The sequence below is a fragment of the Delphinus delphis genome, chromosome 17 (assembly GCF_949987515.2).
Source record: "Delphinus delphis chromosome 17, mDelDel1.2, whole genome shotgun sequence".
NCBI classification, from domain to species: Eukaryota; Metazoa; Chordata; class Mammalia; order Artiodactyla; family Delphinidae; genus Delphinus; species Delphinus delphis.
The window spans coordinates 79792498-79807313 of NC_082699.1; the positions used below are offsets into that span (position 1 = coordinate 79792498).

The following is a 14816-nucleotide window of genomic DNA, read 5'->3' on the forward strand; positions in this document are numbered from 1 at the left end:
CTCCACAAGGTGGGGAGGGGTCTAGGCACTGCCAGTGTGAGGCAGCGAGCAGGACAGGCGTGGATGGCGGGGCTCGGCTCGGGGTGGAGGTCGTGGAGGTTAACGACAGCAGCTAATCTTTCTCTCTCGGTGCTTCCACCTCCGTTTTTGCAATCTTCCCAGCCACGTCATGAGCTGTATGCCGGGATTCCCAGCTGATGGACGGGGACCCCAAGGCTCCCGGTGGTTACGCGTGGTTCCTGGGTCACACGGTGTCTGCCACTCGTGCCTGGGAACTGCACGGCATGATGGGGGGCGGGGGCTGCGACACCCTCATCATCTCGCCTCGGGCCTGATGGGCAGCGGCATAGGTCACTGACCGCCCCCAGGCAGGCCTGTCCTGCTCCTCTGGCTCTGAAGGGCCCCCAGGGAGCCCATCAGCGGGCACCTGACACGTGGCCCAGGCCTGGCTCAGACGAAGGCCCTCCGCACCCCTCCCCCATGCCCCCCGAGAAACCTGCACACCGGAGCCCCCAGGGGAGAGCTGGCCGGAGGCTCTGAGGGCCCCTGGCCTGCCTCTGGCACCTTCCGCAGCTCTCCAGGCCCCACCCTGCCGTGGCCCTCAGCCTCAGCTGGTGCTGCGCGGCCTCCCTCGTGGCTCGTGCTGTCTCAGCTCCAGAGCCGTGCGCACCTACCCCTGGCCCTGGGATGTGCGCTCAGAGGTCAGCCAGCTGTCCTTATCCTCAGCCTCCCACAGAGGGGTCCCTCCGCTGCCCGGGGCTCGGTCGCTTTGAGCGCCTCCCTGCACTGAGCTCTCCTGAGCTCCTAGCCCCAGGGGACACTCCTGACCGTGGCCTTCCCCCACAGGGCCCGCTATCCAGCCCTCTCTCACCTCCTCCCCGCGAGCCCATCAACCCACTCCTTTAACTGGCGCCAGCACCCCAGCATCTCTGTAGGGCCCCCCACACTGCGAGCCAGCACCCCCGTGCCCGCGGGCGCCTCGGCTGTGGCCTGCCCCGTACCTCCTGCTCCTGCGTGAGCTCCGTCGGCGTCCACCCGACCCCCAGGCCGGAAACGGGTCTGTCCTCTCTGCCCTCGCCCATCCTGCCCCACCCCCTCTCCCTGCCCACCCTCCTCGTGCTCATCTGTCAGCTCACCTCCACCAAGCCTCTGCCCAGCTGCCAGGTGTGCTTCCGACACACTGATCACACCACCCGCCTGATGGTCGCCAGCGGGATGCAGTCCCCCTTCCCCGATGGCTGCCTGCGTTGGCCTTCCGCTGTCCCCGAGCTCCTCGGCCTGAGCCACAGGCGGGCCCCACTTCCCCAGGCCCGACGCACACCGCCGTCCTCACCACCGGGGCCCTTCCTGGAGACCACCTCGCGCCTCACGGCTACCCTCGGTCCCTCTGCTTTGCTCACCTGCCAAGCGCGGGCAGGCGACGCGGCTCCCCTTCCCCACCTCTCCTCGAGCAGGCGCGGCTCCTCATCCAAGGGACCCCGCCTGCAGGCGCTCCAAGCGCACGGGAACCTGCTCCGCGGTAGCCCACAGGCCCGTGAGGATTCCACGCAGGGGAGAAAACACGGAGCATCCGGGTGGTTGAAGAGAACGCCAGCAGAGGCAAGAGGAGCGGCTCAGGAATAAATGCTGAGCGAGATGTGCAGGGACGGTGTTTTCTCAGGGAGTTCAAGGAGGACAAACTCTTGGCTGAGCTAGTCCCTGGGAGAGGCTCCCTGGGGACGACCAGGGGCTGCAGGTGTGGGCCAGGGCGGGGCCACCGCGGGAGGGAAGGCCAGGGCTGCACGTGGGTGAGGGCTTGGACCTGTCCTGCCGGTGAAGGGGCCTCTGGCAGGAGCCACAGCTGGCTGTGGGTTCAGGAAGATGCGTCCGGCAAGAGAATGTCCAGGAGAAGGGGTGGGTGCCAACAGGTGAAGAAAGCAGGGAGGAAGCAGATGAGATGTGCAGAGAGGAGATCAGGTGGGGCTCGGGGCTGGGGCAGCTGGCAGTGCCACAAAGGGCTCAGGATGGGCCTGGTCGAGGCGGGCAGGGCATCTCTGCCGATGGAGTTTGGCCTGCTGTCTGCTGAGTCCCCCTGGAAAGGAGGAAAGGGCAACTTGTGATCTGACCGGGTGGATGAGTGTGCAGAGGCAGCCACAGCAGTGGGGAGGTCAGCAGGGGAGATGGTTCAGGTGAGGAGAGAAGCAGCCCCCAACATCCAGGGGCTGGCCTGGTCCTATCAGCGAGGCCCTAGCGTTGTAGGGGCCAGCCTGGCACACTCAGATACAGGCCCTGGTGGGCTGCTGTTTAGAATATGCAGTTTCACATGCAGAACTGCATCAGACAAGGCCCCTCTGTGCCGGATTGGGTCAAGAGGAGAGGACTCTTCTGTAATCATGTCTGAACACAGACCAGAGGCAGGCATTGTCCAAGCCATAAAGAAGACCTACTGCGTGCATCCTGTCCTGCCTCATCTGAGCAGCTGCTGGCTCTTCAGAATGGACAGCTTGAGCCGGCCCCTAGTCCGTCCCCCTTCCAAAGAAGAGGTGTTGAGATACCCAGTCACGGATGACTCCCCTAGTCCGTCCCCCTTCCAAAGAAGAGGTGTTGAGATACCCAGTATGGAATCCCAAGCAAAGCACTGCTTCTTTAAGCCCACCCCAATCCACCCAAACAAGCCAAGTCCCACAGGAAATCCTTCCAGGCCCCCTTCCTGTGGTCCCCCCCCGCGTGCCGCAGTGAGCAGTAAGCCTGACCTGTTCAGCCACAGGGTGTCCTGTGGGCTTCCTCTGGAGCCTGGACACAGCTCGCTATACTAAGGCCACTATGTGAGGAGGACTAATTTATTCTCCAATCAAAAGTGTGTATTTACATGAGTAATCATTAAGTCCATTCTTGTTTTCAAGATTAAACGACACAGGACTTCCCTGGTGGCTCAGTGGTTAAGAATCCACCTGCCAATGCAGGGGACACGGGTTCGAGCCCTGGGCCAGGAAGATCCCACATGCCGTGAAGCAACTAAGCCCATGCGCCACAGCTTCTAAGCCTGCGCTCTGGAGCCTGTGAGCCACAACTGCTGAGCCCACGTGCTGCAAGTACTGAAGCCCACGTGCCTAGAGCCCGTGCTCCACAAAAAAGGAAAGCCACCGCAGTGAGAAGCCCGCGCACCACAACAAAGAGTAGCCCCCACTCCCCGCAACGAGGGAAAGGCCGCGCGCAGCAACAAAGACCCAACGCAGCCTAAAATAAATAAATTTATAAAGGAAAAAAAAGATTAAACGACACAAAGTCTCCGTCACATTCCCTGCCCTGCAAAAAAAGCAACACCATCGCTGGTGCCTGCTGAAAACCACGGTGAGAGGCCAGCCCAGGACCCCAGCTCACTCAGCATGCCCACAGATGCCTTGTGCCACCTGCCCTGCTAACCAGGGCTACCGTCAGCATCTCAGAGCTGGTAGTGCCTTCAGGACAGGGACTGTGACCTGTGCATTTAACACCCAGGCCAGCATCTAGTCCAGCGTGGGCGTGCCATTGGTGTCGACCGTGCGACGAGCGGAGGAACTCTACGTGGCACGAGCCGCACAGGCACCAACTGCCCCAAGAGCGGGGCAGAGAACGCTGCAGACTTCCGGACTCTGGCTCAGCATCGGCATCAGGAGGGGGCATTTCAGGAGTGCAGGCAGCAAGACTGAAAGCCCAGGAAATGCATGGAGGCCCACTCGGGGGAGCCAGGTGGAAGAAAGTGGATGTGGGAGAGTTGAGGGGTCGAGGTTGGGTGTGACAGCTGTGGATGTAAAGCTCGAGTCTGAACTCTATTTCTCAGGCAGTGACGAGCCACTGGGGTTTTCCAGGGAAGAGCCCAGAAGTGGTTTGAATAAAGGCAGGAAAATCGGCGAGGACCACAGTGACGGGGCGGCAGGGAGGGCCGGGCCTGGGGAGCAGAGGGCGCTTGGGAGGGGAGGCATGGGTGCAGGCCTGGTCCCGGGGCTGTAGCTCCCAAGGCAGCCCTTCCCCATCGGGGCCCAGACGCTGCACCCCGGCCAGCAGCATGGCTTGGCCCGTCTGCTGCCAAACGTTCTGTGTTCCTGAGTGTCTCCTTCGTCTCAGGCTTGTCAGGCACTGGAGACCTTTCAGAACGCCCCAGATGCAAACCACCCACCACAAACACACACACACATGCACACCCACAACCTCTCAACTCCCACCTTCACTGCTAAAGAAGGCCTCTTCTCCCCGTGGGCCCTCATCCCCCGGGACCCAGTTCACAAGGTCACCCACATGTCCACCCCCGCAAACCTTCGGGCTCTTGTGCAGCAACTTCCTCCTTTGAAACCTGTGCCCTCTCCTCTCCTTCATCCAACTCTGGTCTGCTTTTCGCTGGTATCCAGCAGCTTCCCGGATGTGGGAGGGCTCTAGCACCAGGTTCAGAATCCTCCTCTCCACCGCAACTGCTATGACGACCCTGGGGCATTTTGGGTGGTATCTTCCAAGTGCCTCTCTCACCTATGCCCTTCTCTCGAGTCAAGGCCATGACCACCTCTGAGCAGACCCAAACCATCCTCGGCACCACAGACAAAGAGATGATGGCATGTCCCTGCTTAAATGCCTTCAGAGGACTACCTGTCAGGATGGCGGACTGACTGACCCGAGATCCTGACTCCTACTCTCAACACATAAAACTGCCAGATAAAATACTTCTAAACTTTTAAACAAATGAGCCGGAATGCAAAAATAAATGTGAAGGGAGACCCTGCGGCTGTGAGGGAAGACTTACAGCTATGGGATTTAGAGAGGTTGTGCTGAGGAAACAAGAATTAGCATTTAGGACCTACCAGGGGAAGGAGCCCTGGCGAAACCGCAGGCTCTCAACTATCAGGGAGCCTTAAGAACAGAGCCTTACCAAAGCCACAATCCCGACTTGCCTCATCTCTGCCCCAAGGGTTGAATGTAATTGGCCCCACTTTATCTGCGGACTCTATCTTCCTGCTGTCAGTTAGAAATTGCTAGGCATTTCAAAAGACAGAACTATATGACTGAAAACCAAGAGGAAAAATGAGATGACAGAAACAGACCTAAAAGTGACTCAAAGATGGGAGATAGCAAAAAAGGACTTTAAAATAAATACGATTGATATGTTAAGCAAAATGCAGGGGGAAATGGAGACACATGGAAGGTAATATGGGGATTTCCCAGAGAATTGAATGCTATAAAAAGAATCAAACTGAGCACCTTGAATGGAAAAATACAATTAACTGAAACTAAAAATTCAATAGAGGGGTTTAAGGGTCAATTAGACAAGTCAGAAGAAAGGATTAGTGAACTGAAAGGTCAATAGAAAAGATCCAAACTTACAAAGGGAAAAAAAGAATGGATAGAGGAAATAGTATAACAGGTGGGGAAAGAGTAAAAAATACACATATGTAGAGTCCCAGAGGAGAAGAGAGAAAGAATGGAGAAGTAATGTCTGAAGAGATAACACCTGAAAATTTCCCCAAACAATAGGACATCAACCCACAATCTACCAAAACTGACACAAAAAGAAGGTTATGCTTACCTCTAAAATTTTCCAATCTTTTTAAGAGTCCACTGTCATGAATTGAATTGTGTCCCCTCAAAATTCAAATGTTGAAGTCCCAATCTCCAGTACCTCATTATGTGACCTTACTTGGAAATGAGGTCATTGCAGATATAATTAATTAAGATATGGTCATACTTCCTCATACGAGGACACAAAGCAAGCCTTAACAAATTTAAGAGGATAGAAATTATTTCAAGCATCTTTTCTGACCACAACAGCATGAAACTAGAAATCAACCATAGAAAGAGAAATAAGAAATAAACGATTACATGGAGACTAAACAACATGCTACTAAAAAACCAATGGGTCAATGATGAAATCAAAGAAGAAATTTAAAAATACCTTGAGACAAATGACAATGAAAATACAACCATACAAAATCTATGGGACGCAGCAAAAGCAGTCCTTAGAGGGAAGTTCATTGCGATATAGGCCTTCCTCAAAACACAGGAAAAATCTCAAATAAACAACCTAACCTACCACCTAAAAGAATTAGAAAAACAAAAACAAATAAAACCTAAAGTCAGCAGAAGGAAGGAAATAATAACGATCAGAGAGGAAACAAATAAAATAGAGATTTGAGAAACAATAGAAAAAGATCAATAAAATCAAGAACTGGTTCTTTGAAAGGGTAAACAAAATTGACAAACCTCTGGCCAGGCTCACCAAGAAGAAAAGAGAGAGGACCCAAACAAACACAATAAGAAATGAGGGAGGAGAAATAACAAGCAATACTGCAGAAATACACAAAACCGTAAGAGAACACTAGGAACAATTATACGCCAACAAATGGGACAAGCTGGAAGAAATGAACAAGTTTCTAGAAGGATACATCCCATGAAAACTGAATCAAGAAGAAATAGATCATTTGAACAGACCAATCACTAGAAGTGAAATAGAAGCTGTAATTTAAAAAAAACTCCCTAAGATTGAAGAGGAAGGAACATTCCCAAAGTCATTCTATGAAGCCACCATCACTCTGATACTAAAACCAAAGACATTACCAAAGGAGAAATTATAGGCCAATATCTTTGATGAATATAGATGCAAAAATTCTCAGCAAAATATTAGCAAACCGAACCCAACAACACATAAAGAGGATCATACACCACGATCAAGATAGATTCATCCCAGGGTCACAAGGACGGTTCAACATACGCAAATCAGTCAATGTGATACACCACATCAACAAAAGAAAAGACAAAAACCACATGATCTTCCCAATAGATGCAGAAAAAGCTTCTGATAAAATTCAACATCGATTAATGATAGAAACTCTTACCAAAGTGGGTATACAGTAAGTCCCCTACATACGAACGAGTTCCATTCCGAGAGCGCCTTCTTAAATCCAATTTGTTTGTAAGTCCAACAAAGTTAGCCTAGGTACCCAACTAACACAATCAGCTATATAGTACTGTACTGTAATAGGTTTATAATACTTTTCACACAAATAATACATAAAAAAACAAACAAAAATGGGCTTCCCTGGTGGCACAGTGGTTGAGAGTCCGCCTGCCGATGCAGGGGATATGGGTTCGTGCCCCGTTCCAGGAAGATCCCACATGCCGCAGAGTGGCTGGGTCCATGAGCCATGGCCGCTGAGCCTGCGCGTCTGGAGCCTGTGCTCCGCAACGGGAGAGGCCACAACAGTGAGAGGCCCACGTACCGCAAAATAATAATAATAATAAAGAAAGGAGAAAGAAAGAAAACATTTTAAATCTTACAGTACAGTACCTTGAAAAGTACAGTAGTACAGTACAACAGCTGGCATACAGGGGCTGGCATCAAGTGAACAGGCAAGAAGAGTTACTGACTGGAGGAGGGAGAGGAGGTGGGAGATGGTAGAGCCGAAGGATCGTCAGCAACAGGAAATGGAAGGCAAGCTGCAATCTCACTCACACCTGACGTTGATGGCACAGGCTCTGGTTCCTTGCTGGATTCAATTCTATCTACCCTCTTGAAAAAACGATCCAGTGATTTCTGGGTAGTAGCTCTTTTTTTCTCATCGTAGATGACTCGGTAGCACTGGATTGCATTCTGAACGGCTGCTACAACCTTTGTGTACCATTCTACATTCGGGTCCTGTGCCTCAAAAACTAACAGTGTCTCCTCAAATAAAGAAAATGCCCTTGCCATTTCCTGCATCGTGAATCTCTTCGGTTCTTCAGTTACTTCTTCTTCCTCTTGTCACTCCACCCTCTCAATTATTTTCACTTTTGTTTCCATCGTTATCGCTTGGCTTATCGCTTCTTAGCAGCACCAGCTACACACCGCTGTTTTTACGGTTGCTTCCAGACAGCCTGGGCTTGAAATAAAGCTACTGTACTACTGTACTCTATACAGTCCTGTACAATAAAGTGCACAAAAGCACAACCATTTGTAGAGGATGCATACGCGTGACAAAATATGCCAAACGTGTGAACTAACTTACGTGATTGGACATGTGAATGCACGTTTGCATCTTTGAAAGTTCACAACTTGAAGGTTTGTATGTAGGGGACTTACTGTACAGGGAACATATCTCAACATAATAAAAGCTATTTATGACAAACCCATAGCCAACATAATACTCAATGGTGAAAAGCTGAAAGCCTCCCTGCAAAAATCTGGAACAAGACAAGGATGCCCACTCTCACCACTTCTATTCAACGTAGTATTAGAAGTCCTAGCAACAGCAATCAGACAAGAAAAAGAAATAAAACGTATCCAAATTGGAAGGGAAGAGGAAAAATTGTCATTATATGCAGATGACATGACACTATATATAGAAAACCCTAAAGACTCCACGCGAAAACTACTAGAACTGATAAACAAATTCAGCAAGGTAGCAGGATACAAGATTAACATACAGAAATCTATTGTATTCCTTATACTAACAATGAAATATCAGAAAGAGAAAGTAAAAAAGCAATCCCTTTAAAAACCCCATTAAAAAAAAACTTAGGAATAAACCTGACCAAGGAGGTGACAGACTTATATGCTGAGAACTATAAATCACTGATAAAGGAAACTGAAGATGATTCAAAGGAATGGGAAGATATCCCATGTTCTTGGACTGGAAGAATTAATATTGTTAAAATGGCCATACTACTCAAAGCAATCGACAGATTTAATGTGATCCCTATCAAATTACCCATGACGTTTTTCACAGAACTAGAAAAAACAATCCTAAAATTTATATGGAATCATAAAAGACCCAGAATTGCCAAAGCAATCCTGAAGAAAAAGAACAAAGCAGGAGGCATAAGCCTCCCAGACTTCAGACCATACTACAAAGCAACAGTGATCAAAACAGAGTGGTACTGGGACAAAAACAGATGTATGGATCAATGGAACAGAATAGATAGCCCAGAAAGAAACACACACACCTACAGTCAATTAATCTTAGAGAAAGGAGGCAAGAATATACAATGGGAAAAAGACAGTCTCTTCAGCAAGTGGTGCTTGGAATGCTGGACAGCTGTATATAAATCAATGAAGTTAGAACAGTCCCTCACACCATACACAAAAATAAACTCAAAATGGCTTAAAGACTTAAATATAAGACATGACGCCATAAAACTCCTAGAAGAGAACATAGGCAAAACGTTCTCTGACATAACTCATAGTAATGTTTTCTTAGGTCTCCCAAGGCCAAATAAATAAAAGCAAAAATAAACAAATGGGACCTAGTCAAACTTATAAGCTTCTGCACAGCATAGGAAACCATAAACAAAACAAAAAGACAACCTACGGCATGGGAGAAAACATTTGCAAATGATGCGACCGACAAGGGCTTTACTTCCAAAATATAGAAACAACTCATACAACTCAAACAATCCAGTCAAAAAATGGGCAGAAGATATAAATAGACATTTATCCAAAGAGAACATATAGGGGACTTCCCTGGTGATGCAGTGATTAAGAATCCACCTGCCAGTGCAGGGGACACGGGTTTGAGACCTGGTCCGGGAAGATCCCACATGCCGAGGAGCAGCTAAGCCTGTGCACCGCAACTACTAAGCCTGTGCTCTAGAGCCCTTGAGCCACAACTACTGAGCTGGCGTGCCACAACTACTGAAGCCCGTGCGCCTAAAGCCCATGCTCCGCAACAAGAGAAGCCACCACAGTGAGAAGCCCGCACACCCCAGAGAAGAGTAGCTCCTGCTGGCCGCAACTAGAGACAGCCTACGCACAGCAACGAAGACCCAACGCAGCCAAAAATAAATAAATAAATAAAAAATAAATTTCTAAAAAAAAAAGAGAGAAGGGCTTCCCTGGTGGCGCAGTGGTTGAGGGTCCGCCTGCCGATGCAGGGGACACGGGTTCGTGCCCCGGTCCGGGATGATCCCACATGCCGCAGAGTGGCTGGGCCCGTGAGCCATGGCTGCTGAGCCTGCGCGTCCGGAGCCTGTGCTATGCAAAGGGAGAGGCCACAACAGTGAGAGGCCTGCGTACCGCAAAAAAAAAAAAGAAGACATATAGATGGCCAGCAGGCACAGGAAAAGATGCTCAACATTGCTAATATTAGAGAAATGCAAATCAAAACTACAGTGAGGTATCATCTCACACCAGTCAGAATGGGCATCATTAAAAAGTCTACAAATAATAAATGCTGGAAATGGTGTGGAGAATAGGGAACCTTCCTACACTGTTGATGGGACTGTAAATTGGTGCAGTGACTATAGAAAACAGTACAGAAGTTCCTTAAAAAACTAAAAACAGAGTTATCATACGATCCTGCAATCCCACTCTTGGGCATATATCCAGAGAAAACTCTAATTCGAAAAGATAGGGGCTTCCCTGGTGGCACAGTGGTTGAGAGTCCGCCTGCCGATGCAGGGAATGCAGGTTCGTGCCCCGGTCCGGGAAGATCCCACATGCCGCAGAGCAGCTAGGCCCGTGAGCCATGGCCGCTGAGCCTGTGCGTCCGGAGCCTGTGCTCCGCAACGGGAGAGGCCACAACAGTGAGAGGCCCGCATACTGCAAAAAAAAAAAAAAGAAAAGAAAAGATACATGCACCCCAACATTCATAGCAGCACTATTCACAATAGCCAAGACATGGAAGCAACCTGTGTCCACTGACAGATGAATGGATAAAGAAGATGTGATACACTTATACAGTGGAATATCACTCAGCCATAAAAAAGAATGCAATAATGTCATTTGTAGCAACATCGGTGGACCTAGAGATTATAATTCTAAGTGAAGTCAGACAGAGAACAACAAATACCATATGATATCACTTATATGAGGAATCTAAAATATGACACAAATGAACTTATCTACAAAACAGAAACAGACTCACAGACATAGAGAATAGACTTGTGGTTGCCAAGTGGGGGTGGGGGAGAGGGATAGACTGGGAGTTTGGGGTTGGTAGATGCAAACTATTACATTTATAATGGATAAATAGGTCTTCCCTGGTGGCGCAGTGGTTAAGAATCCGCCCGCCAATGCAGGGCACACGGGTTCGAGCCCTGGCCCAGGAAGATCCCACATGCTACGGAGCAGCTAAGCCCGTGCGCCACAACTACTGAGCCTGTGCTCTAAAGGCCGCAAGTCACAACTACTACTCAGCTCATGTGCCACAACTACTGAAGTCTGCGCGCCTAGAAGCCAAAACAAGAGAAGCCATCACAATGAGAAGCCTGCGCACTGCAATGAAGAGTAGCCCCCGCTCGCCGCAACTAGAGAAAGCCCGTGTGCAGCAATGAAGACCCAACACAGCCCAAAATTAAAATTAATTAATCAATTAGTTTTTAAAAACGCTTAGGGATTATGGCAGAGGCTCCCTAAGACCACTCCCAGGTTTGACAATTCAGGGGATTCAGCATATACTCTTGCTTACAGCTACGATTTATACAGAGAAAGGATATAAAGCAAAATCAGCACAGAAAATAGACTCAGGGGGCCAAATGTGAAGGAAACCCGGCACAAGCTTTCAACAGTCTTCTCCCTGTGGAGTCACACAGGACGAAATTAATTCCTTGAGCAATGAGTTGGGACCACACACGTGCAATGCTGTCTGTCAAGGAAGATTATTAGAGACTCAGCACCCAAGGTTCTCATAGGGGGCTGATCATACAGGCACCCTCTGCCTAGCAGGTACCAAAATTCCAGACTCCCAGAAGGAACTCAGAAGCTGAGCATGAGCCATGTTGTCTGAACCAACAGCTTAGGCACAGTGAGCCATTCTTAGCAGTTTATCAGTTCTGAGGATTATGGGAACTCTCCCGAAATCAAATTTCCAGATGACAACCAAGGCCAAGCAGACTTTTCTTTTTTCTTTTTTTTTTTTTTGAAGAAATATGGACTTTAATGAAGATTCTTTCCCTTTGGTATAAGTGAGACCTGTGAAAACATCCAAACAAAAAGAAAAGAAAAAAAGGGAGGTGAGGATTTCGATAGTCCACGCTCCCTTATCCATAAGGCCTAAGGACAGAGCAGGGCTTGCACCCCTGTAGCTGCGGCTGGACCCGCCTGGGGAAGGGATTCAGTAACTGCAGGTTTTAAGTGTCCCGCCCGCCCACCCGCCCCGTGTGGAACTAACACTCATTCAGCCAAACTTCTGCCTCCCAGCCTTGCGTGGGAGGTCCAAGTTTCTCTAGTCCTAGCTCACACTCGAACTCTCTCAACCTCTGGTCTCTCAGAAAAGATAACGCTACTGGCAAAGGCCGGGGTGAGGAAAATGCCGATAGTTGTAAAAGGGCTTTGAAAAGTCAAAAAGGTGATGTATAAATCGATTATTATCATTGTGTGCTCAGGAATAAGCGATGGAAAACAAATTAGGAAAGTAAATCTACAGCCCTAAAATACATGCATATAAAATAAAACATAAATGCAGTTCCAAATCTACTGATGGTATCTGAGGATTGACTATTGCTTTAGAGTCTCAATGCCCCGCTTCCCACCTCCACAAAATCCACCTAGGATGACACTTCAGTCACCGCCCCAACCCCAGCAGGAGGAGGCAGGGCAGAGGCTACAGGGGGAAGGCTATACTTTGGCTCTAGAGTATAGCATGCATGCAGCACGGGAAGGGTGGGCTTACAAAATGTATATATAGACCCCCTGGGGTGAGGGGCCCCGCCCAGGAGGCACTGAGCAAGGGAGGGGTCCATCTCCCCGCTGGCTGGGAGGGGGCTCTGAGGCAATCTCTAAGGGTTGCATACCCCGGGGAGAGGGGGCAGCTGCCACTCCTGCCTGTGTTCCAAGCAGACCTTTCTAAGGACAGCAGTCTCAGGCCTGCTGCGTTAACTCTTTTCTTCACAGTGATAAACTAAACAAATATGTGCAATGCCTGTCTACTGAAAACTACAAAACACTTCTGAGAGAAATTTTAGAAGACCTAAATAAATAGAGGAATGTACCAAATTCGCGCCTCAGACTCAATACTGATGGCAAGTCTTCACAAATTGATCTAGAAGTTCAACACAATCCCAGTCAAAATCCTAGCAGGTGGGCTTCCCTGGTGGCGCAGTGGCAGAGAGTCCGCCTGCCGATGCAGAGGACACGGGTTCGTGCCCCGGTCTGGGAAGATCCCACATGCCGCGGAGCGGCTGGGCCTGTGAGCCATGGCCGCTGAGCCTGCGCGTCTGGAGCCTGTGCTCTGCAACAGGAGAGGCCACAGCAGTGAGAGGCCCGCGTACCGCAAAAAAAAAAAAAAAAAAAAAATCCTAGCAGGCTTTATCGTAGACATTGACAAACACCTTAAATTTATATGGAGAGAAGCCGGTTGGAGCCTGCGGTGTCGTGCAGGTGTCTATTCTTCAATCACTATGTCAAGTGACACAGATGTTTCTCTTTCTTCATATGATGAAGATCAGGGATTTAAACTCATCCGAAAAGCTAGAGAGGCACCATTTGTCCCCATTGCAATGGCAGGTTTTGCAGCAATCGCTGCATATGGATTATATAAATTGAAGAGCAGGGGCAATACTAAAATGTCTGTTCACCTGATCCACATGCGTGTGGCAGCCCAAGGCTTTGTTGTGGGAGCAGTGGCTCTTGGTATGGGCTATTCCATGTATTGAGAATTCTGGGCAAAACCTAAACCTTGGAAGAGGAGATGCTGTCTTGGTCTCGGTGGCGCTTGCTTTAGTTAGACATCTCATATTGAGGTTATATGTTGAAAATAAATTCTGCGGGTCAGACAATAACATGGTAATTTGAATACTGGCTTCCTTTCTTGCAGGCTTGATTTGCCTAGTGACTAGTTCACTAGCTATAGGTCATTCAGGGGAGTCAGATTAGCACAAAAACATGTCACTTTTAAATGCACTTGATAGTGGTACAATGTCCACCTTCTTAAACTCTTCTGATAAAATTAGTTGTAAAGAGGACAACATGCTCCCAGTCGCTGCAGAATGTCATATGCTTTTGATGTAATGGAGGAGTCCTATCTACCCCATTTAATTTAACTCTTTCTGACTGCCTTGTGGACTGAGTACTGTTTTTAAGGTCTGGCTGGCTCTTGAAGAACCCTTTCAGAACAGTGCACGGAATACAACATTATAAACCTCCCAGCAACTATGTGTGTGTTTTTAAACCAAACCTAAAGAGCTGGTAACAGCTGCTTTGAAGTAGTATCTGTTTCAGAATCATAGTTGTAAACATGAGAATAACTTAACTATAGATCCCCGTTTAGCTCTTTTGTAATTGCAGAATTATAGTTTGCTGCTGTTATATTAGAATAATTTTTAAATGGCATTTTGAAATAGAAGTGTGTATTTTAAGTGCTAATGCAAAGGTAAATGAAAAATACTTTAAAAAATTTATATGGAAATGCAAAAGAATTAGAAAAGCCAAAAGAATTTTGAAAAAGAAGAAAAAAGTTGGAAGACCTGATTTCAAAATTCACTCTAAGGCTATAATAATCAAGACAGTGTGATACTGTCCTAAGGAGGGACATATAGATCAGTGGAACAGAATAGAGAATAGAGACCTACAGACCTAGAGACCTACAGACCTAGAGAATAGAGAAATAGACCTACACATATTTCTTTTAAAAATGATAATGGAAAAACTAGATATCAATATTAAAGAAGAACAACCTCAACCCTTACCTCACGTCATACACAAAAATTAACTTAAAATGGATCATAGACCTAAATGTAAAAACTAAAATTACAAAAACTTCGACATGAAAATGTAGGTGAATATCTTCATGGCCCTCGAGTAGGCAGATTTCTTAGATAGGACACAAAAAGCACAGACCATTTAACACATTTTTTTGGATAAACTTAAAACCTTTTGCTCTTCAAAAGGAAATGCCCTGGTG

At 48.2% G+C, this 14816-nt stretch overlaps 1 pseudogene; it reads left to right on the top strand.

Moving 5' to 3' along the window:
- The first annotated feature begins 13314 nt into the window (after positions 1 to 13314).
- On the top strand, positions 13315 to 13569 carry LOC132413363 (HIG1 domain family member 1A, mitochondrial pseudogene; annotated as a pseudogene).
- Positions 13570 to 14816: the final 1247 nt, after the last annotated feature.